The 27,350-nt window shown below is 36.9% G+C and overlaps 1 protein-coding gene across 3 annotated transcripts in view; it reads left to right on the top strand.

Annotated features, from left to right (window-relative positions):
- Window positions 1–27,350, top strand: part of cnot2 (CCR4-NOT transcription complex subunit 2) — a 66,680-nt gene that overhangs the window by 9,010 nt on the left and 30,320 nt on the right. For 2 of the 3 annotated variants that reach the window (XM_003224620.3, XM_008116619.3), the window contains exon 2: window positions 20,526–20,595. The exons of the other annotated variant lie outside the window; for it this stretch is intronic. The gene's annotated coding sequence lies outside the window, so the exon portion shown is untranslated. The remainder of the gene's footprint in view (window positions 1–20,525; window positions 20,596–27,350) is intronic. 3 annotated transcript variants of the gene reach the window in all.

A 27,350-nucleotide genomic window follows, 5' to 3' on the forward strand; every position in this document is an offset into this window, starting at 1 on the left:
CTTCAGAGGAAGTCCATGGCAAAAATACTCTCAGAGAGCTTTTGCTAAGAATAGGTTCACATATTTATAAACAACTTGAAGGAACACAACAACAAAAGCCATGGTAGAAAGGGTACCATTTATTTGAAGCCAGTGGTCCTAGCACAATTACCTGGAAGCAAACCTTATGGGATTCCGTAATTACGTATGTGAGTAGTAGGGGAACATATTCCATTCCAATTTTTGTTTCTGTAACTGAAGAGTGAAAGAGCAGTATTTCTGAACAGTTACTTAAAAAATAGTGAAGTAGATAATAATTTACATTGCTAGTTTGCATTGCTGGAACTCTTGCCAAGGCAGTAATGAAATGTAAAGGATGCTACATTTGCTACTGCATCTGATTGCATAAATAAACAAGCAACAGTCTTGGAACTTTATGCTAGAGCAGTTACTTTCTAATATTGTAGAGACTAATCACCATTTGGTGTTTCATGCCCCAGTGTTATTTTGGAATCTCTCCTGAATCTTGCTCCTGCAACATGGTGGCAAGCCACTTGTAAAAGCAATGCATAGATGCCTCTTGCTTTTTATTTGACTCATTGTCTTCCTTCTTATATATCCAATCAATAAATAAAATTTGAAAATAGAGAGAACATAGTTGTACAAGTTGAACAACCCTCATCCAGAGATCCAAAATCTTAAATACTATATACCAAAATAGGTGGCAGAGATATTGACTCCTTTGCTTTCTGTTCATTATACCCAAACTTTGTTTCATGCACAATATTATTTTAACATTAAGAAATACTCAAACTGTGTATTAGTTGGAAATGAAACATAAATTAATTTAATGTTTAGATAAGTTATTACATATTTAATATGCAAATAGAGAGTGTATTCAGTATCCCTGGTTTCGTTTACCCATACTCTCAAAAAAAAAAATTCCCCCCGGAAGTGTTTGTGGCCCTCTCTAGGTCCTCCAGTGCTATTCTATGGAAGCTAAGAACACCAATTCTGATTTAGAGAGGTTTGAGCATTGTGATTATTACAACCACAACAACCACAGCTTGCCGTGCATCATATATAACAGTAACAGCTGTGTAATGTAATTTTTCAACTAGGTGACTGAAAATCTTGTCCACTGGTGATCTCAGTTAGAATATATTGATTGAATCAAGAGAAACTAAGTACAGGAAATCTCTATTTATATTTTGTTCTTACAACTTTTTCTTTGTTTATTTATGTGCCCTTGCTCCCATTTTCTTCTCATAGGGCCCTTCCACATAACCATATAACCCAGAATATTAAGGCAGATAATTCACAGTTACTGCTTTGAACTTGGTTATCTGAGTCCACACTGTCATTTAATCCAGTTCAATGTGGATTTTATACAGCTGTGTGGAGGGGGGACCCAGTCTCAAAGTTTAATTTACATTTAGGTAACAGTGATGTTCAGACGCTTGTGGTTCCATATTTAATAGTAGTAGGTATATCATTCTTATTTGGATAAAATGAAGATAAGTTGTATTTTTGTAGAGATGCTAAATCAGGACAATTTCATGTACATTATGGGTTAGAGCCAGACTTAATCATGCTTAGAATTAAAATTAATGAGACATATGTTACTCCTAACAAAGTCTGGAACTAACTCAGTGCATTTCATATTCTTAAAGTACTAAAATACTTTAGCATTCTTTGGTATTAGACATTTCTGTTGTGTTCCTCAAGGTGTGATGTGCAAGAATCAAAGATACTATGATGAAAATACGCTTTTTAAGCTTCTGAAGATATTGTATTAAATTTTACCATTAGTAAAATGGTGCTTCAAATAAGACTTCATTGAAGTCTTCACACGAAACAAGTATTTAGGGTAGTTAATACAACAGTCACTTCATACTTTGTTACACTGAGGCCACTTCCACAGAGCTGTACAAAATCCCACATTATCTGCTTTGAACTGGGTTATATGGCAGTGTGGACTCAGATAATCCAGTTCAAAGCAGATATTATAGATTATCTGCCTTGATATTCTGGGTTATATGGCTGTGTGAAAGGGCCCTGAGATAACTTAATTTGGTTTGCTTGTTATTTGGAGACCATCACATTTCTGAAGCTTATGGTCTAATTCACCGTCTAAACTTCAGTACAAATGCATTTATTTCTGACAAGAAAATAAATGTGCAGGTGAGGGGAAAAGAGGATTGCAAATGAGTGTGTATGCTAAGTTGTAGTTTGACCAAAGTACTTTACTATATATACTAGGGTTTAGGACAGTGGTTCTCAAACTGTAGGTCCCCAGATGTTTTGACCTTCAACTCCCAGAAATCCTAACAGCTGGTAAACAGCTGCATTTCCCACCCTCGGCTTATACTCGAGTCAATAAGTTATCCCAGTTTTTTGTGATAAAATTAGGTGCCTCGGCTTATATTTGGGTCGGCTTATACTCAAGTATATACGGTATGTCATTTTCTTTTTATTATTGTCTTCAATACAAGCTAATGATATAGGTGTATGATGTCTGTGAAAGACTCACTGAGTTGAGTAAGTCTTACCCCCCAAACAAGTGTATGCATGATTGCAGTCTCAAAATTCCTGAAGCATTGTAGTACAGATCAAGAGTATTCTATGCACACTTGTTTGGGTGTAATACTTCCTGGACTAATTTAAATGACTGGAACTGTAGAGATGCTTTTAAAGAAAACATTATAAAGCTGCTTTTTTGACTACCATTGTAGACAGTTACAGTTTCCTTTATTCTGCAGAATTGAAGATAATCCCTTCAGCAGTTACAGTGTCTTCTGTTGGAGCCCTACATAACTTTTGCATTGTGTTGATTCAATTTTATTCTATTTCTTTGGTGGGGGCGTGTGTGAGAGAGAGATATACTAACAGAACACAACTAACCTCTTCTGACAGCAAGGGCAATCCCATGAGCATATTAATTTTGCTCCAATTGTGCATCAGCTGTAATATATGTATTTACTTTTAAGTAGTTTTCTGGGGAAAAACTGTTGCTTTCGAAGACAGTCTGGGAAATTAGTTTTGAAGAATATGGATTAGGTTTTATCATCCATTAGATCAGGGGTCCCCAAACTAAGGCCCGGGGGCCGGATGCGGCCCTCCAAGGTCATTTACCTGGCCCCAGCCCTCAGTTTTATAATATATTTTATATCAGTTTTAATAATATAATATATTGTATATACATATAATATTGTCATAGACAGAACGCCAGCAAGTAAAACAAAACTCAGTTTATTGAGGTTACAGAACTAAAAACGCCCGTAAGGAACAAAGAACAGGGCAAACACTTGACTTCAGTGTGCTAAATAACCAAAAAGCAGCTCAGTTTGAGCTTAAACAGTTCAAAGGGAAAAACCGGGTTAAACAGGAGTATAATCCGGATTAAATCAAAGAGCTTACTTCAGCTTGGCAAACAATGCAAACAAAAGAGAATCAACAGGAGTTGGAATGTAAACAAAAGACTGGCGGCAGATTCCTCTCTGCTACTCAGGAACAGCAGGGGAGTAAACCAGGCTTGTTTACTCCTTCCTGCAGCGAACGAGAGCGTGGTTGTAGTCAAGATTCAGGTTTAGGGTAACGGCAGTCAGCAGGGTCCCAATCCGGTCCAGAAGATCAAAAGCCAAGCGTAGTCGTCAAGGAATCCAAAGGTCACACCGATAGCCAGCAGAAGGGTTAATCCGGAATCGTAGTCAGTCAGTCCAGCGTCAATCCAGTGAAAGTAGATATTGCCCGTCAAAAAGACGACGGAGGTCCAAGCTATCAAGATTAAACACAAGTTGCACAGAGAAAAACCCCACACAGTTCCTCCCGCCGTCAATGCCCCGTCCTTGGTAAACTTACGTATCCAGTAATGAAACACACCCGTCTTCAGGAAATTCCCCAGCAAGAGCCCAAGCGTCCGTCCAGATTACCTTGCCCAACGCAATTAGACATTGGTCCCAAACCCCATTTTATCACAGTTCAAGCTCATCATCGCTGTCAGCTGCCATCCCAATTCCAGACGCCCCAACATCATCATCCTCATCAGAGCTTAAGCACCTTCGACTACGCCCCACAGCATCCCCAGCTGTGGATCCCGCTCCATCCCTCCAACCAGTCCATGGGTCTGATCCTGCAACCCGCCAATCACCTCCCATACTTTCACTGCCTGCCTCCCCAACACCCAAATCCTCCCTCACACGAGTCCACTCCATATCATCCTCCTCCGAGCTGGCCACCTCTTCCTCCAAACCCTGAGAAAAACCCTCAAATGAGTCCTCATCTGTCGGCTCTGCAAACAAATCCCGGAGCCGTTTCCTTTCACGCTCCTCGAGAGTGTCTGACTCTCGAGGAGTCTTACGACCCCTTCTTTCATTACCGGAGCCCGAAGGCTCAACCATAACAAATATTGATAATAATCTTATGTTATACAATATAATACTAATAGTAATACCATGTAATAATATTAATTATATGTTATATATTACATATTATATAATAGTATAGTGGTATAGTTCAATATAGTAATATATAATGCTAATATTGTGTTATGCTAATAATATAATATATTGTATGTACATACAGCTGCTCTGAGTCCCCTTCGGGGTGAGAAGGGTGGGATATAAATTTAGTAAATAAATGCAGTAAATAAATAATTAATTTTAGACTTGGGCTCGGCCAAAGTCTGACATGACTTGAGGGCACACAACAACACAACAACAATCCTAATTAACTTGACTATCTCATTGGCCAGTAGCAGGCCCACACTTTCCATTGAAATCCTAATAGGTTTATGTTGGTTAAAATTGTTTTCATTTTTATATAGTGTATTGTTCTTTTGTTGTTGTTGTTGCACTACAAATTAGACATGTGCAGTATGCATAGGAATTTGTTTGTATTTTTTTTTCAAATGATAATTCGGCCCCTCAACAGTCTGAAGGATTGTGGACTGGCCCTCTGCTTAAAAAGTTTGGGGACCCCTGCATTAGATAATGAAAAAGTAAAATTTAGTTTAATATTTTGAGATATGTAAATGTTATTTGAATAGTTTTTTGAAAGTCATTTTTATGACTACATTTTCCCAATTTTCCCAGCTATTTAAAATGAAAGTAGGCCTGTTCATTTAGTTCTGAAATCCTTTTTTTCCTCCAGTTTTTGAAACCAGTATTTTATTTTCATTGCCGTAAAGGTACAGATTCAAAAATATGCACTGGTTTCTAGGGATGCATTGGAGATCTCAAGACAATTCAGCTTTGTAATTTTAGACACTGATTTGGAAACTGCAAAGTTGGTAAAACTTTCCATGAATGAACATTGCAGAACTGGACTTCAGCTTGTACAACAAGCTGTAGTGGGAGCAGGGAGAATTGCATATTACACTACTAAAACAACTCAAATATATTTTAAATGTTGCCTACCATGTTTGCTTCAAAATAATATTCTTATACGTTTTTAGGTTCTGTTAGTTAGCATGAGTAATTGTGTGATGGATTATGACATGCATGTTGTATATCCAGCTGTCTTGATACCATGTGACAGTTGTTGATTACAATGATATATAAAATGTCATAACATTTTAAAGTGAAATGATAGGATTCTGAAGCTTGAGAGAACTGTAGAAAATAGTTGAGTGTCCCCTTTAATAAGTGCTTAAAATTATCTGGGAGTAGATATGTCTGGGGGGCTGAGTGGACTCCCACCCTACAAGACTTGCAGAGGTTTATGAAACAATTTTTTTAAAATCAGTATCCAGAATTCCTACTTGTATTTTCTAAGGCAACTTTACTATATTTTTGCTCTCTGTTGACAGTTTTATGCACAGGAGAGGCCTTCTTCAAACCAGCAAGTAAAACAAAGAATACTCCCAATTTTGAAAAAAAAAAAGCCCCTCTCTATCCTACATTTTTTTAAATGTGGGAGAAGGATCAGAAACAGTCTTGGAGGAACATATGTGGCTTGTGGACTGCACTTTCCATAATAAGTTTATTCATTAAGGTCCACTTCTCCCCTCTTGCCTCCTGAGTCTGGACTCAAGGCAGCGTACAGCAATTAAAATAGACACAAATAAAAATAAGTAGATAAAATGTACAAAATAATAATTGAATGTAATTAAAACAATTACTAGTAATGCTAAAAGCCTAGAATGAAATCAGTAACAAATTTAACCTAAAAAGCTCACAGCAACCCACTAACAATACAGAGGCCTCCCACAAAGCTCCAAGACTTGGACAGCCTTATGTAAGGGACTTCAGTCGGCCGGGGCCATTTCAGATTTGGCTTTATATATCGCAACCAGCATCATCTCCCTACCTGAATAAGTATTCAGTGGAGCTGCTATAACAAGAGATTTGTGCACTCCCTATAACCAGCCCTAGTTAAAAGCCTGGCTGCAGGTTGTCTGGCTGCACCAGCTGAAGTTTTCTGATTTTTCAAAGATCCTGTGTAAAGCACATTGTAGTAATTCAAACAGGATGTAACATGTATTTGCCACACTAGTAACAGGTATTACATCACCCCTGGATGCTGGTAAAACCATAGTATCCAGGCCTGGGGTTAACTGAAGAGTAAACTTTCACCATGAACCTGTGTTTTTGAGCAGGTGTAATCTTTAAGTACTGCCTTAGTCCCTTTTCCCCAATCTGCATTTTCAAACTAACCAGGAACACCCCTGTTTTGTCCTCTATGCTTCAGTTTGCCTGTCATCCCTCAGTCCGCTATTGGCAACAGTGTACAGTGCTCCCTCACTCATCCCTGGGGTTAGGTTCCAGGACCACCCGCAATAAGTGAAAATTCGTGGAGACACTATAATAATTTTAATATTTATACGTTATTTTAGTAATTATACACTATTTTAAGTCTTTATCAACCAACTGTGTGTTGATAAATCGCCTCTTTCTCCTCCCGTTGCCACTTGGGCTCTTTTTCTCTCCCTTTGGCTTCTCCTTCCTCCCTTCCTTAGGCTGTAAATTGTAATTTTTTATGATTTATAATAGTCTTTTAGAGTTTATTGAAAAACCGTGAAACAGCGAATCCATGAAAAGTGAACCGCAGGGGGGTCCTCAAACTTTTGAAGCAGAGGGCCGGTCCACAATCCTTCAGACTGTTGAGGGGCCAAATTATCATTTGGAAAAAAACCCGAACAAATTCCTATGCACACTGCACATGTCTTATTTTTTGTAGTGCAAAACAACAACAACAACAATGAAAGAACAATACAATATTTAAAAATGAAAACAATTTTAACCAACATAAACCTATCAGGATTTCAATGGAAAATGTGGGCCTGCTTCTGGTCAATGAGATAGTCAAGTGAATTAGGATTGTTGTTGTTATGTGCCTTCAAGTCATTTCAGACTTTGGCCAAGCCTAAGTCTAAAATTAATTATTTATTTACTGCATTTATTTACTGCATTTATATCCCACCCTTCTTACCCTGAAGGGGACTCAGAGCAGCTGTATGTACATACAATATATTATATTATTATCATAGCACAATATTAGCATTATATATTACTATATTGAACTATACCACTATACTGTAATATTATATGTAATATATAACATATAATTAATATTATTATATGGTATTATTATTAGTATTATATTGTGTAACATAATATTATTTTCAATATATGTATATACAATATATTATATTATTAAAACTGATATAAAATATTATATTATAAAACTGAGGGCGGGGGCCAGGTAAATGACCTTGGAGGGCCGCATCCGGCCCCCGGGCCTTAGTTTGGGGACCCCTGGTGAACCGCGAAGTAGTGAGGGAACACTGTATATAAAATAGGGCCGGCAGAATGTTGGATAAACGAAAATGTTGGATAATAAGGAGGGATTAAGGAAAAGCCTACTAAACGTCAAATTACGTTATGATTTTACAAATTAAACACCAAAACATCATGTTTTACAACAAATCGACAGAAAAAGCAATTCAATACACGGGAACGTTATGTAGTAATTACTGTATTTACAAATTTAGCACCAAAACATCACAATGTTTTGAAAACATTGACTACAAAAACACTGACTACTAAAAGGCAGTCTGTGATGGATAATCCAGAACACTGGATAAGTGAAGGTTGGATAAGTGAGACTCTATAGTGTCCCTACTTCGCGGATTTTCACTTACTGCGGGTGGTCCTGGAACCTAACCCCCGCGATAAGTGAGGGAACACTGTATACATATTGATTAAGCTATAGCTTCATTTCAGTTGTAACACTATTGTTTATATTAAAAGGCACATTCTCCTACAAAAATTTTCTTGCTATGTGTTTCACAGAAAACTGTTGATGTGAAGTATCCATCTTCTGAAAATGTGTGTTTCAAGATTTGTTCTGTTTGTTGATTCCAACTTGAGCAGATCCTATGAAAGAAAGAGTTCCAAATCTCCAGTCATCAGTTGCCCTGAAGAAGTCTTAGAACCTAAGCACTGTGGCTTCCATGGATTGGATCAATCCGCCTATAGTGTGGTCTGCTCTTTTCCTACTGTCTCCTACATTTCATGATGTGACCGAAGTATGTAGCTTTAGTTTAGACATCTTGACTTCTAATGAGCATTCAGGCTTCATTTGTTCGAAAGCCTATTCATTTGTCATTTTAGCAGTCCATGGAATCCATAGAACTCTTCAGCCATACTACATGTCATACAAGTTGTTTGTCTTTCATTCAGGTTTTTTTTTTCCTGTCCCAGCTTTTGCACCAAAACATTAAAACAGGAAATACTATGACCTGTATTGTTCCCACTTTGGTACTTAATATTATGTCTTGACACTTGGAGAGTTTACTTAGTTCCTTCATGGCTGCTTTTCCAAGTTTTAAACTTCTTCTGATTTCTTGATTACTGTCTCCATTTACCTTTCTAAAATTAAAAATCTTGATATAACTGAAGCTGCAAATCAATGCACATCTATCTAGGATTAGACCCTCTTTAACATAGAAGTCCTTATTTTGAAATCAACATTTTCAGTTGGACAGAAGTTTTTAAATTGCTCAGCTTCGCAGCTTATAATTCTTCAGTGTGCATAGTACTTAAATAACTATTAAGCCTGAAAGTACTGTAATTAAACAAATTTCTGTCCATATGAACATGCTCAGACAGTAGCTTCATAATAAGCACCAAATGTTTTTGTGTCTACTCAAGTGTATGTCTGCTCCAAAGTAAATCCCATTCAGTGTTGTGGAGTTTACTGCCAGAAAAGTGGAAATCAAGCCATTTTTAATTATCATACTTCAATAGAATGGTGAAAACGTTTAGTAGAGTAGTGCTGAGTATTTTATCAGTGGGGAGAAAAACTATGATTCCTGCAAAGGGATAATGGCAAGGTGGACTACTCAAACAGAAAGTAGCTCCTTTTGATTTTCTCTTTATCTGTTTTACCTGACAGTAGTCACTTCATCAAGCTTCAGCAGAGGGAAAGAAAGAAATCATGGGCTGCTTTGTCACTTCTGTGGTGAGACCACATTTATTTGGCTTCTCTGCTACCAGAACAATTTTAATTAAACATTGCAGTTTTGAGAATTTGTACCTTCATTTTCCCCTTTATTCACTTATCCTTTTGTATTGTGTCTTCTAAAGTGTAAATAGCAAAACCTAGTCTAAAAATTATAGCAGGTATTAATTAGAAACTATTTTCATCAAGTATAATTTGCAAAATAAACAGGTTTTAGCAACTGTATTCTAATGAATCAAAAGCTTGGTTAAATAATGGTTCTGCATTCACATACTTGCATGCAAGGGAAGGAAATAGAAAATGTCCATAGTTGACTTTCAGTGAGCCTCTGGTTCTTGTGTCTGAACTTTGGAAGCTGGATTCTTCTTATTCTGGTTAGTTTAACTAAATTGTTAATTTGTTTAAAGCCTGGTTAATTTAGATAAACAAGATCAAACTTTGGTTTCAAATTGCAGTTCGTTAAGGCTAGTTTCCAAAATTTGGACATAATGGCTAAGTCTATTTATATATATATAAAAAAACCCAAAGCATTCAATTTCTTCTTTCTAGAAAATGAAGAAAGAGAAAGTTTGTAATTCTTTTTTATGGCATTAAAATGTTCTCTTATCATTCTCTTGGAACTAGGCAAAAATTATATATTGTGCTCATGCAATCATAATGACAGAGTGGTGTAAAGAGAAAACTGAGAGTGCTTCCACCATCTTTCCATCTTGTGCATAGATTTATGTGACATATATATGCCACATAAATATGTGATATGCGTATTCCATGCAACATAACTTTGTGATGTAGGTTCCTTATATCCCAACATAATTTCCTGTCATTATTATTTTTTCATTTTATTCTCAATATACCCCCTCTCACATCTTTATTTTGCTTCATAACTTTAGTGCCTTATCTTATTCCATCTTCGTGTTTTGATTGGATAATGGGTTTCCCATTCTTGAGACAAGGGCATGGAGCAATGGATTCAAATTGTAGGAAAAGGGATTCCACCTAAACATTAGAATAATAGAATCATAAAGTTGGAAGAGATCACATAGGCCATCTACTCCAACTCCCTGCCATTCAGGAAAAGCACAATCAAAGTACCCCTGTAAGATGGCTATCCAGCCTCTGTTTAAAAGCTTCCAAAGAAGGAGCTACCACCATATTCTGAGGCAGAGAGTTACACTGCTGGATAGCTCTTACAGTCAGGAAATTCTTCCTAATGTTCAGGTGGAATCTTTTCTGTAATTTGAACCCATTGCTCCAAGTCAGTAGAACCCATTGCTCCGAGACAATTACGAATATGCTGCTTTGTAGCATGGTGGAATCTCCTCTGGAACAGAGGCTGGATGGCGTTACGTCAGGAGTGCTTTGATTGTATTTTCTTGCATGGCTGGAGGGAGGTTGTTATTGGATGGCCCTTGTGATCTCTTCCAATTCTATAATTCTATGATTTACATGTTTCACTGTTGCAGATTTCATTATTTAAAGATTTGATTAATATGTTCTCTTTAGGAATCTCTAGGTACTCCAGCATGACTTTGTGATGAACCTCTGTCATGGAGTTGCACTGAAGAACAAAGACATTCCTAGAAATAGCACTTCTCTAGGCATTTCCACCATGATTCCATAGGCATCTTCTGGCAGAGGTTGACCATAAAGTTAAGCTGGAGGATGTAGAGATTACTTTCCCTCTGATAAAAATGTTGTACCAGTGGTTTTTTTCGTTTTTATTCTAATTTGTAGAACATAAGTTGGTATACTTGTTAATTGGGAAGTTCTATAAGATATAGAATGGCTCATGAGGAAAGTGTAATAGGATTATAGTTGAACATTTAGAAAAAGATTATAATGCAGCTGCTTGTGCATCAGTTAGAATTTATTTACTATACATTCATCTTCATATAGGAGAAATGAGTTCTAAAAATCTTACATTGCCAACATTCAGAAAGTAGAGAGGAAAAATGATTACGATATAACATTTCCAATATATTTTTTCAGGTTGGGAGGATTTAGAGATAGAAAATGAAATCAGGGAAGCATCTACAGTTGGTAATGTTGTAGTAATGAATGACTTATTATCACATTGCTTTGCTAACTGGTATTCAGGCCATAACAAAGAAAAAAAATCTGAATATCCTTAATGAGTATGCTTTAGGAAATCTCCTCCCCTAGAATCAACTAGAGATGAGACAGCCTGAACTTTTTAATCCTAAGTGGCACTGTCTGTGGCCCAGCGCAAGATGTGAGTATAATTGAACCATCTGAAATATTATCAACAATACTGTGAAGTTTAATTTATATGTGAATGGGAAAACCCCAGGGAACTTCAACAGTCCTAGTTTATTTCAGAGGAGGAAGTGTATCTGGATTATGAAAACTGGTAAAAAGAGAGTTGAAAGATAAAGTTAAAACTATTGAATCTCCAAGATGCTTGAGTACAACTCAAAAGCCATCTCAGTAGAAGGTCAGCTAAAATTCATGCCACGAGTCAGAAAAGGACATATGATGTCCAGAGGGGGTCACTACCATAGTTTATGTGCACTATAAAGGGTTAAAGATAAAAGAGTTTCTTTCACAAACTGAAAGTCTCTCCCAAACTTAGAAGAACATGTACTAGCAACTGAAAATTGATAATTTGATATTTAAAAATATGGAGGAGAATATTGCTAATAGCATCAAAACCGAAATAATAATAATAATAATAATAATAATAATTTATTTATATTCTGCACCTATCTCCCCAAGTGGACTCTGGTAAAATATATATTTTAAATGCATCAAGAGCAGGAGGAGAACTAGGGAACCAGTTGGATCATGGGATAACAATGAAGTTATAGATGTAACTGAGAAAGGGAACCACCATTTCCATGAGAGGAGAGTGAATTGCTGAGGCAAATGGCAATGGAAAGAGGGGAAGTATGAAATGTCTTTGACAAATTACAGTTTAGGAAACCACTGGATCCAGATGATACCAGTAGAGAACTCTCTGAGATCAGCTTCTTTACCGAGAGACTGGAGAATGGCCAGGATAACACCAGTTTTTAAAATATGGATCAAGGGAGACATCCATGATATTATAGGCCATTTGCCGTGATCCTTGGTGTAAACTGTGATTAAGGATAAAATGATCAAGTATATGGAAGGACAAGCCCTGCTGAAACAGAAGGAGCATGTCTCCTGCAAAGGTAAACCATGTTTCATTAGGGTTGTTGTATGTCTTTCGGGCTGTGTGGCCATGTTCCAGAAGCATTCTCTCCTGACGTTTCGCCCACATCTATGGCAGGCATCCTCAGAGGTTGTGGGGTACCTCACAACCTCTGAGGATGCCTGCCATAGATGTGGGCGAAACGTCAGGAGAGAATGCTTCTGGAACATGGCCACACAGCCCGAAAGACATACAACAACCCTGTGATCCTGGCCATAAAAGCCTTCGACAACACATGTTTCATTAATTTATAGGACTTGTAGGTGTCAGTAAACATAGGAGTAGGAGCAGCTTTCTGGTAGATACTTTCTATTTGGATTTCAAAAAAATTTATAATGAAGTCACTATTGAAAAACACTGAAACAGGCTTCATAATCATGGGATAGGAGAATTTGCTTTTGGAATCGGAACATTTATGAAGCAAAAGAGTAAGAATAAATGGCCTGTTGTCACAGTGGAGGAGAGGAGTATGAGCAATGGGTATCTCAGGTAATTGGACCAGTTCCTTTTAACTTGTTCATGAACAATCATGAAGTGGCTAAATTTGCCAATGATGCTAAATTATTATGTGAATAAAAAGAGATTGAAATGGCAAATGAGATGGAGAGTTAGCAAATGTGAAATATGTATTGGGGCAAAAAATCCGAATTTCACATTGGAGCTGAACTAGCAATGACTGCCTAAGAAGTAGTCGACAGTTTGATAAAATGTCAACCCAGTGTGTATATACCTGTTGTAAAAAATGAATGTCATAGTAATTATTTAGTAAGTTACTTCTAAATGTACAGTACAGAGGTCAATAAATACAATGGCCAAATAGTCATCACTTGTCCAATATCAACACAACATATAACTAGTTTTACCTGAATTTCTATGCATGTTGCAGAAAATTTAGAGGGAAAAGAAAGGAATCTTGCTGTGTTGGAAGAAGAGCTAATAATCTTTCCTTCTCATCTTTTCATACTTTGATATACACATATGGTTGAGAGGAGGGACAGAGTCACTCCTTGACTTACATTGAGATTTTGATACTTACAACATCAAAAATTCTTCTGATTGCTTCAGCTGTCAAAGTATGAGTGAATGGTTTTGTTTTCTGGTGTTTTGAAGTTAGATTAAAAGTAGTGAGAATTACTGCTGCTTGAAAAGCCTTTGAAAAGTTGCGTCAAACATCTTAGGGATGATTACAGCTAATGCTGAGCCATAATGTGCAGCCTTCTGACTTTGTAATATTAGTACTAGATTTTAGTCCTAAAAATTGTGCTCAGCTTAGTAATATCAAGTAATATATTTGAGATCTGGGATATAATGTTCCTGTCTCAATAAACCACAGATGATTACATTGAGAAATTACTTGTGGACCAGTACTCTCTCCCATTGTCTCACATTTGAATTTAGGACTATTCCTGCTGTCTTGTGTTATGTCCCAAACTTGAAACTATGGTCTGATGCATTTGCTCATGTCAACCAACATAACATATTCTTGAGGTAAAGAAGACCAAATATGGATAAGTTTTGTTTTTCTGGGGAGATATACAATCCTACAATCTTTCTAACTATTGCCCTCTTCACATGGGGCAAATATCGGCAGCAACTCGTATTCTGCAGCAGCTTTGCCACGGAGCCCACTGGCTCCCATCACACACTTCTGGGGCAAAACTGCTGTGGAACCGGAGTTGCCACTGAAAAAAAAAGCCGGCAGTGGCAACACAGGAAGCTTCTCATAGTTGTATTGCCCTCAATGGGGAAAGCCTGCCAGAGGACGCTTCTCACCCTGTGATAAGGTAGGGGGGAAGCTGGGGCAGTGGGCGGCGTGGGGTGATAGGTTCCCACACTCCTGAATGTGTATTACCAGAATTGCTGCAATTTGCGGTGATTCCAGTGGCACGTATGAAGAGGTCCTTTGGCTGAGAAATAAGAGTGTTCCAAGTATGTTTGTGTATATGTGTTGTTTAATCACTTTTTAAGGTAATCAGTTAAAAAATATCTTCTGGAATTCATTTTACAAACTCTATCTTCTTGTAGATATATGGACTTGACCAGAGTTTGTAGCAGCTGGAGAGAAATTTGGAACACATTTTGTTTTCTGCCCACCTTTCCTGTTACACTATCTCAAGTAGAATGTCAACACATCTTGAAGTCCTAATAGTCTCTTGATATTACAGAATTACATTATGTTTGTTATGTTAAAACAATTGTAATAATAAAATTTTCTTTGGTTTGCATTTCCATCTGTTCCCTGAGTGCTTAGATGACAGCAAAGGTGACAGCAAGCTACAAATACCCCTTCTAGGCTGATTATTTTAAGCTTGCTTGCTGATTCCAGCCTCATTGGCAGTTTTTGAAATTAGTTTAGCCAGTCTGAAAGCTGCTTAGAGATCCATGTTATCATGTTTCCTCTGGGATTGCTTATTGTATCTGAATAACTAATGACATTGCAACATATCAAGCCATCCTAGATTGATTCAGGAGGAAATTAAACATTTTAGAATATTTTTCTGTGTTACATGTAAGTTGAATGTGTCGTGCTCCTGTATTTACCATACATTCTAAGTTGAAATTTTTTGACAAAATAGTAACTCAAAGCCTGAACCAACTTATCCATGGGTCAATGCTAGAAAGAGAGAACCGTGACGGCTTGATGAGCTTGATATTGGGTATTTAAAGTGGAACGGAGCTTCAGTAGTCATTTTTAAGTGGGGCTTCTCAAGTTGAGGCTTATGCACTAATCTCATGTTAAAAATGGCCACCTCTGTTCTGTTCTGTTCCACCTCAAGTGCCCAAAATGGGAGGCCAAAAAAGGAAAGTGGAGTCAGAGGGAAGACTGCTTTTCTTTCTCTGGTTTGGAAGCATAATGGGACGAGAGTACTGCTTCCACATCATGCCAGGAGGGGCTTCTCTCCATTGCCATTTACCACTGCCTTCTTGCTGGGTCCCTAATAGAGGCAAATTACTTTTCTTGCTCTTCTCCCGCTCACTTTTTTCAGGCTGAATTCCCATTCCCACCCTCATTTTTTTTACCTATCTGTATTTGTACAGATATAGGGGTCATACTGTATTCAGAATATTTTGCACTTTTCTTTAAAAAAAACCAATTGCACATGAAAAAGTAGGATAGATATTTATTAGTACCTCAGTTGTGCTTGCACAGAACTGTAACACATGCAAGCAGGTGTGTGTAATAAGGAGCAATTTAGAGAAATAATTGGTTTGCAGGTAGAATTGTGTGTATGCATGTGCCTTCAAGTCATCTTTCTACTTATGGCAACCCCATTTGGTTTTTTTAAGCAAGGAATACTAAGATGTGGTTTTGCTGGTTGGTTCCTCTGAAATATAACCTACTAAACTGTTACTGTTAGAACACGTACATAGTCTTGGAGAAAAGCCTGTAGAATAAGGTTGGGAGTTACGCATCCTTCCCCATGTTGTCAGACTAGAACTAGACTAGAACTCCCATCAGTCCTAGCAAACATAGACGGTGGTGACATGATATGGGAAACGAAGTTCAGAAACATCTGGAGGATTGTACAATTCCGACGCCTGTTGTAGAACATAGGGATTCTTCCATTTCTAGTGAACTTTTTTCTTGCTAAGCAACAGGGTAATGCAGAGTCTAATTATTTGCAACGCTTTTATTAATGTGGAATTCTGAATATCTGGATTGTATTTCCAGGTGTGGGAGGGAAAAAGTACTATTTGACATGAATTTTTCTAGGATGAAGATGTCCGTATGACATTTTCTTTGTGAACATAGGCTGGGATTTTTCCTGCACTTTACTGATACTTTCTAAATGTATAACATATTTACATATGCAAGTAATTTGGTAAATAAAATTCCCCAGTGGAGAGAAAAACCTGAAGTGGTGAAATTGCATGTACCTGTTGGTACATAACTCAGGTTTGCTGTTGAATTAGAAATCATTGTGTTGCAAGATGACACATTTTGTCTCCTGACTTATTAAAGAACAATATTAAGCTTAAATATCTATGCCAAAATATATTTATAAGTCTTCAAACAACCATTCTCGTTTTTGATAGAAAATATCAGTTGTTCAGTAGTTAAAAGAGGAAATAGGTAGAATTACACACTCAAACATGAAAGCAGTCATTAAATAATCAAAGCTTTATAACCACAGAAAGCATATGGAAAGTATATACAGCATATATACAATATGTTTTGCATTGAATTTATTTAATGTTGAATTGTGGTCATAGATCAACCTATTGGTTTTATAGATACAAGAAGACATCTATTTCTTCTACTGAGGAAGCTTCTACCCTGAAACACTATGTAATAGACTTGAGTTGGAAATACTGCATTTTTATAGTGGCTTTGTTTTTAAGATGTAAATACACATAAATGTATACCACAGTGTTCCTAAAATTGCATTCTGGTGCACACTTAATAAATTGTTAGTTGCTGTGCGTCTTCAAGTTTCGAGATATGGCATCTCTTAAGGCAAACTTGTCAGGGTTTTTTCTTGGCAAACTTTGTTTGAGGCTGGGTGCCATTGCCTTTCTCAGAGGTTGAGAGGTGCAGCTTGCCCAGTGTTGCCCAGTGAATGTCCATGGTTAAGCAGAGATTGTAACTCTGGTATCCAGTGTTGTAGTCTAATACTCAAAACACAGCACCTTTCTTGACTCTTCTATTTGCTAATCACATTTGTATTATAAGCATGTGTTGCAGGTTGCTTTAATAACTGTACACTGGGTTGTAGCATTTTTCTGTGTAATGTTAAGTAGCATATTCTTGGGTTGACTAGGATGTGTTATGCCCTGTGAATGCTGTTAAAGAATGACAGATTAAAGGAAGCAAATCTAGGTCACTTGCTTATCATAAAAGAAGGCTTAGCCCTGTAGCAACTGCACTGAGTCAAGAGAATGCTTCTCATTTGTTAGAGAAAGTGGTAATTCCTTTGAATTGTTACATTAGGAATGCACTTCACCTTGCTCTTTATTCTTATGGACTAACCAATATAGTCAGGTTGAAAACTCAGAGACCGGGATGAGGGCATAGAGCACCCTTGCTGGTCCACTATCTTTTTACATTGTTACTAGATTAACAGCAGAGACTAATAAAAATGTTTGCCTGGTGGTAAGAATCATAGCTCTTTGGTTTTTTTTAAATTATGCCTGTGAGTTGAGGAAGTGAGGGAAATGAAGGAACAGTAACACTGTTATCAAAATACTAAACATTTTGATACATTTTACTTTTAAAATGTTCAGGGAGAATCTTCATTTGAAAAATGTTTCATCATAGAAAGTAATGATTTCATTAATTTATAAATATGAGATACCACTACCAAACATATTTTTTCATGCATATGCATATTGTTTCCTTGTATTCAGCCTCCATACTTTTTTGCAAACGTGTTTTCTGAGATTACTAGAAATAGCCACATTTTTATGGTGGGGAGCATGGTCAACATTCTGCTGGTAATTTCCCAAACATTGCCTACACTAGTGCCCTATATATATTTGTTTAATTTATATTACATCCTTTCTTCAGCAGGTGGCTTACAAAGCTAAAACAAGATACAACCAAAAATCTGATGATTGAAAAATGTTATAACTTCATGCAAAAAGTCAGAATTTTACAACAGTGTAAAACAATTTAAAATCTATATAATAAAAGTGAGTGTATGTATGCATGTATGTATGAATGTGGTGATGTATGTATGTGTGTGACAATGTATTTTTCTGACGGGCTCTAACTTCCACAGGCCACAGTGACTCCTACAAATGACGGACCTGGACCAAACTTGGGACACGGAACCCCCATGGACTATGGATGATGGGATTTGCAGTACGGCCACCCATTTCCAGAGACTACTACAAATTCCATCAGCCATTGATATGGACCAAACTTGGGACACAGACCCCCTCCCCAATGATGCACTTTACATCCTGGTGATGTTTGGGGGAGGACTGACCATATATGATGGGATTTGCAGTCCATTTTCCCACATTCAGAGGCTACTGCTAAACCCATCAGCCATAGAATTGCACCAATTTCATGTCCATTCATAACATCCAAAAGTAAATAATGCCTTTTTCAAATAACCCAGGCATTGTCGGGTACCCAAGCTAGTATTGAGTAAAGATAAAATCTGATTGTGAAAAACATGTAGATTGGACTTTTGAAAATTTGATTATTCATGCATTTGATTAATGTATAATTTCTAGGAATCTCTAGATCTTCCAGTCAGCTTTTGCTGGATGTTATGTTGGAGGATTTAGAAATTCCCGGAGAGAGCATTTCTCTAGGCATTTGTAGGATGCTCCAGTAGAAAAAGTTGACCAAGAATTGTACTGGAAGACCTAAAGATTTCTAGAGAGGTATTCCCAATTTTTTAAAATTGCAGTTTTTATTTGCAATTTTTATACTTTTGCCCCAGCAAATATGGAGAGCCCACTGTATATTTCTAATTTGTGGAACTAACAATCAAATGGCAAATAAGGTTCACTGTAATTGCTTGCATAAGAATACACTTGAGATGAAAATTTATTTCGCGCTTGTAAATTGATGGGTTCTGATTTGTAGTAATTCAAGGAGAGGGATAGGAAGCTCAACGTTTTTGAGGCCTTTGGCAATGAAAAGGCAATTAAACTTATAGGAAGGATATAAACCAGCAGGAACTATTATGCTATAAATCTGTGGTATGGAATGGTCCCAAATGGTCACACCATCTGAATAGTAGCATAAAGTTCTCCAAGGGTGACTAAAACAATGAGATTGTTAGAACAAACGAAGGATTTACAAGGCTAAGATTTTAGTTTAGGAAGAAAGACAAGGATGCATCGATTGATATAAACATGGCAAACTTTCAATTACATGGTGAAAATAATAGATAATATTTCATCGAAACTACTGTTTGAATAGTCAAGGGAGATGTAGAATAGAATGGTAAAATAACAGCGTAGGTGTGTAATTGGCTGTTTATCAGTAGAAAATATATGAAATGCAGGAAATTTTAGTCCATGAACATTATAAGGTGTTATATTAAACATAGTTGTTAAACTTAAGTGCTTATTGTTTCTTCCAAACTTACACATAATGCAACACATTATTATGTTTGTAGTCCACTGTTCTTGTGATTTAGTGATGTTTCAGATATACTTGCTCAGTTATGTTATTGCCAAAAGCCAGAAATCTCATGCCCTTGTTGGAATTCCAAGTGTGGAGGTAACAGCTGAACTCTTCCTTTGTGTGTGCGCTGGTTCAGTCATGTGAAGTGCTGCTATCTGCCACTTTGAGGGATGTGTTATCTAGAGTGCAATAAAATGTAACAAGGAAACATTTTATTGGGAAAGCAGACAGTAAGTTCTTCTAACAAATAAATAGGCAATAACTGAATTAGGCCACAACATGTAGAAAAAGAGTTGGTTTGTTTCTTCCTGTGCATGTATGGGTCATTGTGACAAGGACATATTTATCTTTAGGATAACTTTAAAGTGACTTGCAAATTCATGCGGGGTTAGTATGGTTTTGTAACCATTATGTAAAAATGGATCTCAACATTAAATGATTTTCTGAATTTCAGACAAAACCTTATCTCTGATTTGTTTTTGTTTTTTTATTGGCTCCTGGTTGAACAGCACTATGGAGATGGAGTTCTAGAAGGTCTCTTAACAGCTTGAAGAAATATAATAGAAGTCAGATAGTCTCTTTTAATATTGTGAAATAATAATATTGACAATTGTCTCTGAAGTGTTGCTGTTTCGACTAGGTTTCATTTTCATTTCACAATTAGGAGAAACCAAATGTTCTTGATGAGCCTTTTAAAACTCCTGTAATGTATGTTATACTTTCCATTTCTATTGTTTTTGCTAATGTTGTTGAGTCAAACAATTTTTCTAATAACTGAATCTACTTCATTTACAGGAAGTGTCCATCAAAGCTTGCTTGCTTCAGCAGACACAAAAAAATTAATGGGCAAAAGTACAGTTTTTAGGTAGGTAGACATTTTTGTAGTGTGTGTTAGGTTTTTTCTAGGAAGAGCTTAAGTTTGTGTAAAGAGATGATAAAACGTATCTCTGTTAATATTTGATAAGAGTCCAGGATTAAAAAGTGTCTTTGAAATGTGTAGGTGCATATGTGTGTGTCTTCAGAATGAGTGTTTTCATATGTAGTATGTATGTATGTATAGAAGGTAAAGAAAATATATAGATGGGATTTTTACTTCCAAAATTAGATCCTGGGGAAAGTAATAACACTTCTAACCTGTTGCTATTCTTAAATTTGAATAATTAATATTTTATTTGCTGTTGGTTGACTTGCAGTTTTATTAAGTCACCCTGATTGATAATTGTGATGTTTTTAAAAAATATATATAACTTGGAGCCAGTTTATTTTATTTTTAACAGTTTTGTTACTGGCATTTTGTAAGCTACACTCTGAGAAATGACTTGAAAGCATGCAATAAGAACCAAAGTTACACTGAGGGCCCAGTGAGATATTTATTAACATATATGTCATTATTCACTATATTTATACTAACCTTCACATTCAGATCCTTCTCTTTTAAATTCTCATTTCAGGAGCTATGATCCTTTTAGTTCAAGGGTATGGAACATCAAGTGCTAGTAATACCATGAGTAAATTTAGCCATTGCCTACCTCTGCTGGTGGTTGGAACCCAAATTACAAGTGGGTGGGAGCCCCTGTCTTTCTGATACTGTCCTTTTATTTATTTTCTCCAGGAAGTTAATACTATATATTTACATCTTTAGTCAGGTATATTAGAACTGTAGAGTTGTTTTGTTGTTATTGTTTTTGCAAAGCTTTACAAATGATATTATTCAGTCATCATGCATCTAGCTTGGTCCCAACTTTAAATTGCATGAAAAGGAGAGTAGTACATATTTCTGATTAATTAGTATGCTTATAATATTAAAGGTCCTTATGTTTTACTTACCCTATTTTTTCCTACACTAAAAGATATTAGACTTTTTTACTTTTCACCATAAGAAAGAATTCAAGGATGATTAAGTGATCTTGCCCCATTAAGTTGTGAGCAGGGAATTCTTCTCAAAGCATAAGTTTGGCTGAAATTTCCCTACAAATACACCCTGTTCTTTATGACAAAAAGTATTTTATTCATTTATGTCCTGCATTTCTCCCAATAATGGGACTCAAGGTGACTAGTAATATATTGAAAGCAATTCTTTTTTTAAAAAAACTATGAAAACATTAATAAAAGTGTAAATATAAGATTTTAAAAGCAATTGAGCAATTTGTAAAGTTAGACATTAAAATTTTAAAATATTAAAATGCATTAAAAGACTATATACACACACTTTAAAAACAGCACCACACAGCGAAAATGCCCAACAGTAGTTAGTTTATAATATTGTGATGGCATAAATATGTCTTAACTTGTTGAGAAAAGAAGAGGAAGGAGCCATCTTCAGCTCCCTAGTGAAGGAGTTCCAAAATGTGTGAACAGCCACTAGAAGGCCCTCTCCCTTCTTAACAAGCAAAACATGAGAAAGAGAAATGGACGTCTCCATACAATCTTAGACTAATAGACTCATAAAGAGAGATATAATTTTTCAAATAACCAGGACCTAAGATCTATAGGTAAAGGTAAAGGATTTATATATCAAAAGCAGTGCTTTGAATTGTCTCAGGAAATGGACTAACAGTAAGTGGAGCTATTGTATCAAGGGAGTTGTGTGTCCCTGTAGTAAGGCCCAGTTAGCAGCCTGGTTGCATTTCTTTGAGCCAACTGAAGTTTCTGAGTGCTTATCAAAGGCAACCCCACGTAGAGTGCATTACAGTACAGGCAGGCAGTCCCCGAATTACAGACATCTGACTTACAAACGACTCGTTGTTAAGAATGTGTGTGGGGGGGGGGGGGGGAGAACAAGAAGTGAGAGAAATCTACCCCTAGAAAGAGAAATTCACTCCTGGAAGAGTGCTCATAGGGAAAAGTTGTCTCCAATCCTTGTTTCTACAACAAGCCACATTTTTCAAAATTCAGTTATTACAGGGACAGAAAGTGAGACAAAATCTTCTGAACAGGGTACAGACAGCAAAAAAAATCACCACAGGGGTGTTACCCCTTCCCTATGCTATCCAAAACATACATATACAGACATACATACACACACACACGTTTGTGTGTATGGCTGCAGTTGCACTTTAAAATGTACCTGTTCTGACTTACATACAAATTCAACTTAACAACAAACCTACAGTGCCGATCTTGTTCGTAATTTGGGGACTGTCTGTAATCCAAACTGCTGTAATCAAGGGATGTACCATAGCAGCTAAATCCAACATCTTCATGAATTGGCACAGTTGGTATACTAGCCTTAAGGTAAAGGTAAAGGTTTCCCCTGACGTTAAGTCTAGTCATGTCTGACTCTGAGGGTTGGTGCTCGTCTACATTTCTAAGCCGAAGAGCCGGCGTTGTCCGTAGACACCTTCAAGGTCATGACTGCATGGAGCATCGTTCCCGCTGGAGCGGTACCTATTGATCTACTCACATTGGTATGTTTTCGAACTGCTAGGTTGGCAGGAGCTGGAGCTAACAGCGGCCGCTCACGCCGCTCCCAGGGTTTGAACCTGGGACCTTTTGGTCTCTAGCTCAGTGCTTTAACGCACTTCACCACCGGGGCTCCTATACTAGCCTTAACTCTGCAGATATATTCCTAGTCACTGCTGAACCCCTCAGCTTCCAGACTTCAAGAGTACCCCCAAACTGCAAACTTCAATTTTCCAGGAAAGTGTAATCACATGTAACACAAGCTGAACCCCCATTTCCAGATACTTTTTTTTAATCTAAAGCACCTTTCTCTTGTCTGGATTAAATTTTAGTTTGCTTGCTCTCATCCAGGCACTGGTTTAGCTCAAGAACCCCTTCCTTGCAGTTGGGTGGAAAGAAATCATAGAACCATAGAGTTGGAAGAGACCACAGGGGCCATTCAGTCCAGTCCCCTGCCATGCAGGAACACACAATCAGGGTACCCCTGACAGATGCCATCCAGACTTTGCTGTTAAATCTCAAGAGAAGGAGATTCCACTGCACTCTGAGACAGCATTTCCACTTCCAAACAGCTCTTACTGCTAGGGAGTTCTTCCTAGTGTTTAGGTGGAATCTATTTTCCTGTGATTTGAATCCATTGTTCCATGTCCTGGGGGAACTCACTGACCAATCTCCAGCTCCTCCATTTGAGCACACCTCTCCAAGACAAGACAGAACCACTGCATAATATTGTCCAGTTATTGTATTAGGCAGGATGTGGAGAAAAACCATGTGATTTGGGTACACATTGGCCTCCTTAAATAATGTTGTTGTCCTGAAATACTTATGTCATATTTCACATACACATACAAACCACCCAAATTTTAAAAATAAAATGTACATGGAATGTATATTTTTGAAAAGCTGCCCCCTGCCTCCTTGGACTTTGCTTGAGCCGGATCCAGCTTGTGCCTGGTTTAGCCTGGAATACTGAGACACTGGTGACGTTAGACTCATATGTTCCCTTCACCCCTCATACACAGCAATGCTATGGTTTGAGGCAAAACATCATTTGCTTCATTATCATAGTGGGCAAACTGTGGTGGCGTGTAAATGTCGAGGCACCTCAGGGTTAGGTTTTATGTGCTGGAAGAGAAGGGCACATATAAGCCAAAGGTTTGTTGTCATTATGCAGCCTAAATATATAGAACTAGATTGATTTGGGTATGTATCTTGCTGGGTAGCTGCATGCCCAATTGCTTTCAGTGATCCACTATTTAGGACTGTGCATATAGTCTTTCAGAAGAGGCCTCTGATTCACTTCTCCATCCCCGGGTTTCCAATCCAAGCTGAACAGTGGGGTTTCAGTCTTTTTGAAAGGGATCTGAGCATAAAGCACTGAATAGTACACATGCATTCCAATATTAGTGCCTGCATGTTTTGTGTAGGAAAATGTATTCAACCTTAAAGGTTCTCTTGACCTTTACAGTACAGTGACATGAAATGGTGAGGAAGTCCCGCTGGGTTCCCTGATCCTTATGTCTAGGTAAATGTGCCCAGAACTGGAACTTTAAAGTCTGCAGCCCTGAGAAGTCTGGCGTCTACCTACTTCAATGCCATTATTTTCTGGGAGGAGTTACCAAATGTTCCAGCACAATTAAGAGAGTTTCAAATTCTTATCTTTACTGTTTTGAATTTAGAGTTATATGGAAGTTGTCTTTAAAGAAATGTAGGTGGTAGACTTTTTTAATCAGGCAATAAGAGAGACACATTATAGGTTGTTGCAGAAGAATAAAGATGTGACTTTTACTGTTAGATAGTTTCTTCGTTTAATACTGGATATTTGAAACTATAACAGAGAAGATAGGCTTTATGTTAATTTTAAAGCATCTTTTTAATGAAAAACAACACAAAAATCACAATTAGTTGTGAAAGTATATAGAAAAAAATCATTGTAATGTAATTTCATCATTGAGACTGGGATAAGGAAGATAAAAGCAATTTAGCTTAATAAAAGATTTTTCAAAGATACATGAAATGGCAAAGCAAAAGGCTCCTTCCCACCAAAGAATTATATACAGTACTCCTAAATGAATCATTAATGTTTTGATAATTGATGTAGATCTGGAAACATTTCACATTAGTCCTTTAAATTTACTTTTCACTTAAACTGGATGCAAACAATACTCTTCCAGAACAGGATATTTTTTAACTAGAAAAGTTAATAAAGTGAAAATTACCAATGATAAAGCCTTATCTATAGGGATTTTATTTAGGAATGTTTGTCTAAGTTTGAACAATGTACATAAGTAAACAGAGCCTGGAGTTGGCTTGTGTTAAAAACTTGTGGTCAGGCAGAATAAAGATTTTTTTTTTTAAAAAAATTGATGTTGCTCATCTTTAACTTGTTAACAAAACCCATGTGTGTATAATATAAAATATAAAAGTGGTGACCATATGATCTCAATTGAGTATACCTATAATCTACCATATAATATGTAGTATGTGATCTTTTAAGAAAAGTTCTTTTTTAACTATTTAGTCAAAAATAAAAATAACTAGAAAATAACATGTCAGGCAAGTATAGCAGGAGTGTATTTGTGCTTTCATTGATGCATTGATGTCTGCTTTCCATGCTCAGACAACTTAATATTTTTGATAGAAGAATGAATTCTGTGTATTGGTGATATAGCCTAGTAGAGGAAAAAATACTTAACAAGCAGTAATAATTGTATAGTTATAAGACTTTCAGCCAGTAGTTGGCCACACCCAAACCACTAGAAGAAATATATATCAATGCCCAGTACATCTTCAGGAACCAGAGTTCAATAACCAATAAAGACATTTTCTGATGTGGCCAATAAATGTTATATTCAAAGTGTATGTTGTTTTACCCTCATGTTAAGGTCAAAATAAATGTGTCTCATTGTTTTCAAAACAATTTCCAGTTAAACATCTCAAACCCTTCTGAAACAACCAGGTAATATGCAAAGGCTATTATGTTTCGTAAGGCCTTTGTCTATTCCTGGAAAGAGCAGAAATGAGGTCAGCCTAGTCTCTTGTGGGAAGAACTCCATGGCTTAGGAGCAGCCATTCCATCAAAAATTACTGTTTGGATAAATGCAATATAAAGGCCTTCCCCAAAGATCTTAAAATGTGGACATGTTCATTTGGGGAAATAAACTCTCTCATATACTCAGGACTGAAGTCATGTAGGGCTTTATAGATATAGATTTTGAGTTTTGTAGTCAGTGAAGCTGTAGCAATATGAGAATTTTATATTCCTGTTAAGCAGTCCCAGTACAGTTTCCAAAAAGTTTCCAAAGGCAGACCCATGAAGAGTACCGTATGTATGTATGTATGTATGTATGTATGTAATATGCATGTCTGCGTGGGCTTGTTAGCTTAGGGTGACACTGTGAATTTTATAAGATTTTCTCAGTCAAGGAAACTCGGGGATGTTTTTCCAGCTTCTTCTGAAATATAGCTCACAGCACTTAGTGTTCCTTGGTAGTCACTTATCTAAGTCCTAGCCAGAGCAGATCTTGCTTAACTTCCAAGATCAGGGAGGATTTAATGTGTTATGGTAATTCAAATGAGTTGTAATCAAAGCATGTGTCACTATGACATCTACAGGTCCATAGGAGAAAAGTTCAATCTATATAAATGTACTTCTGCTCACCACTGAAACTTGAGCATCCAGGCTCAGAGATGAACACATCTTGAGCTAACAGGAGTTAATTCAAATTGTGAAGCTAGCTCTGGCTGCAAAATTCAGATTTCGGGGGGTGGGGGTGGGGTGTAGCCCCATTCAACACAGGTTGAACACAGTTCTGTTCCTTGATCTGTGTTTCAACTGACTGGGACTCTTGTCTGGATTAAATTTTGGTTTGTTAATCCTCATCAAGTCTATAACAGTAGTGTTCACAGATGCCAGTTTAGTACCAAAAAATCTACATTGGAGCTGGATGAGAAGAAGTGATAGCAGTTAGTGTAATCTGAATATGGGTAACACCAAACCCTGGATGATTTTCTTTGTGTGTAGTAGTTTTAAGAGAAGACTCCACTTGCTAATGGCCAAAATGATAGAAAGAAATACAGTAGAGTCTCACTTATCCAACATAAACGGGCTGGCAGAATGTTGGATAAGTGAATATGTTGGATAATAAGGAGAGATTAAGGAGTAGCCTATTAAACAGGTTATGATTTTACAAATTAAGCACCAAAACATCATGTTAT

The sequence above is a fragment of the Anolis carolinensis genome, chromosome 5, assembly GCF_035594765.1.
Source record: "Anolis carolinensis isolate JA03-04 chromosome 5, rAnoCar3.1.pri, whole genome shotgun sequence".
In the NCBI taxonomy this organism is placed as follows: domain Eukaryota; kingdom Metazoa; phylum Chordata; class Lepidosauria; order Squamata; family Dactyloidae; genus Anolis; species Anolis carolinensis.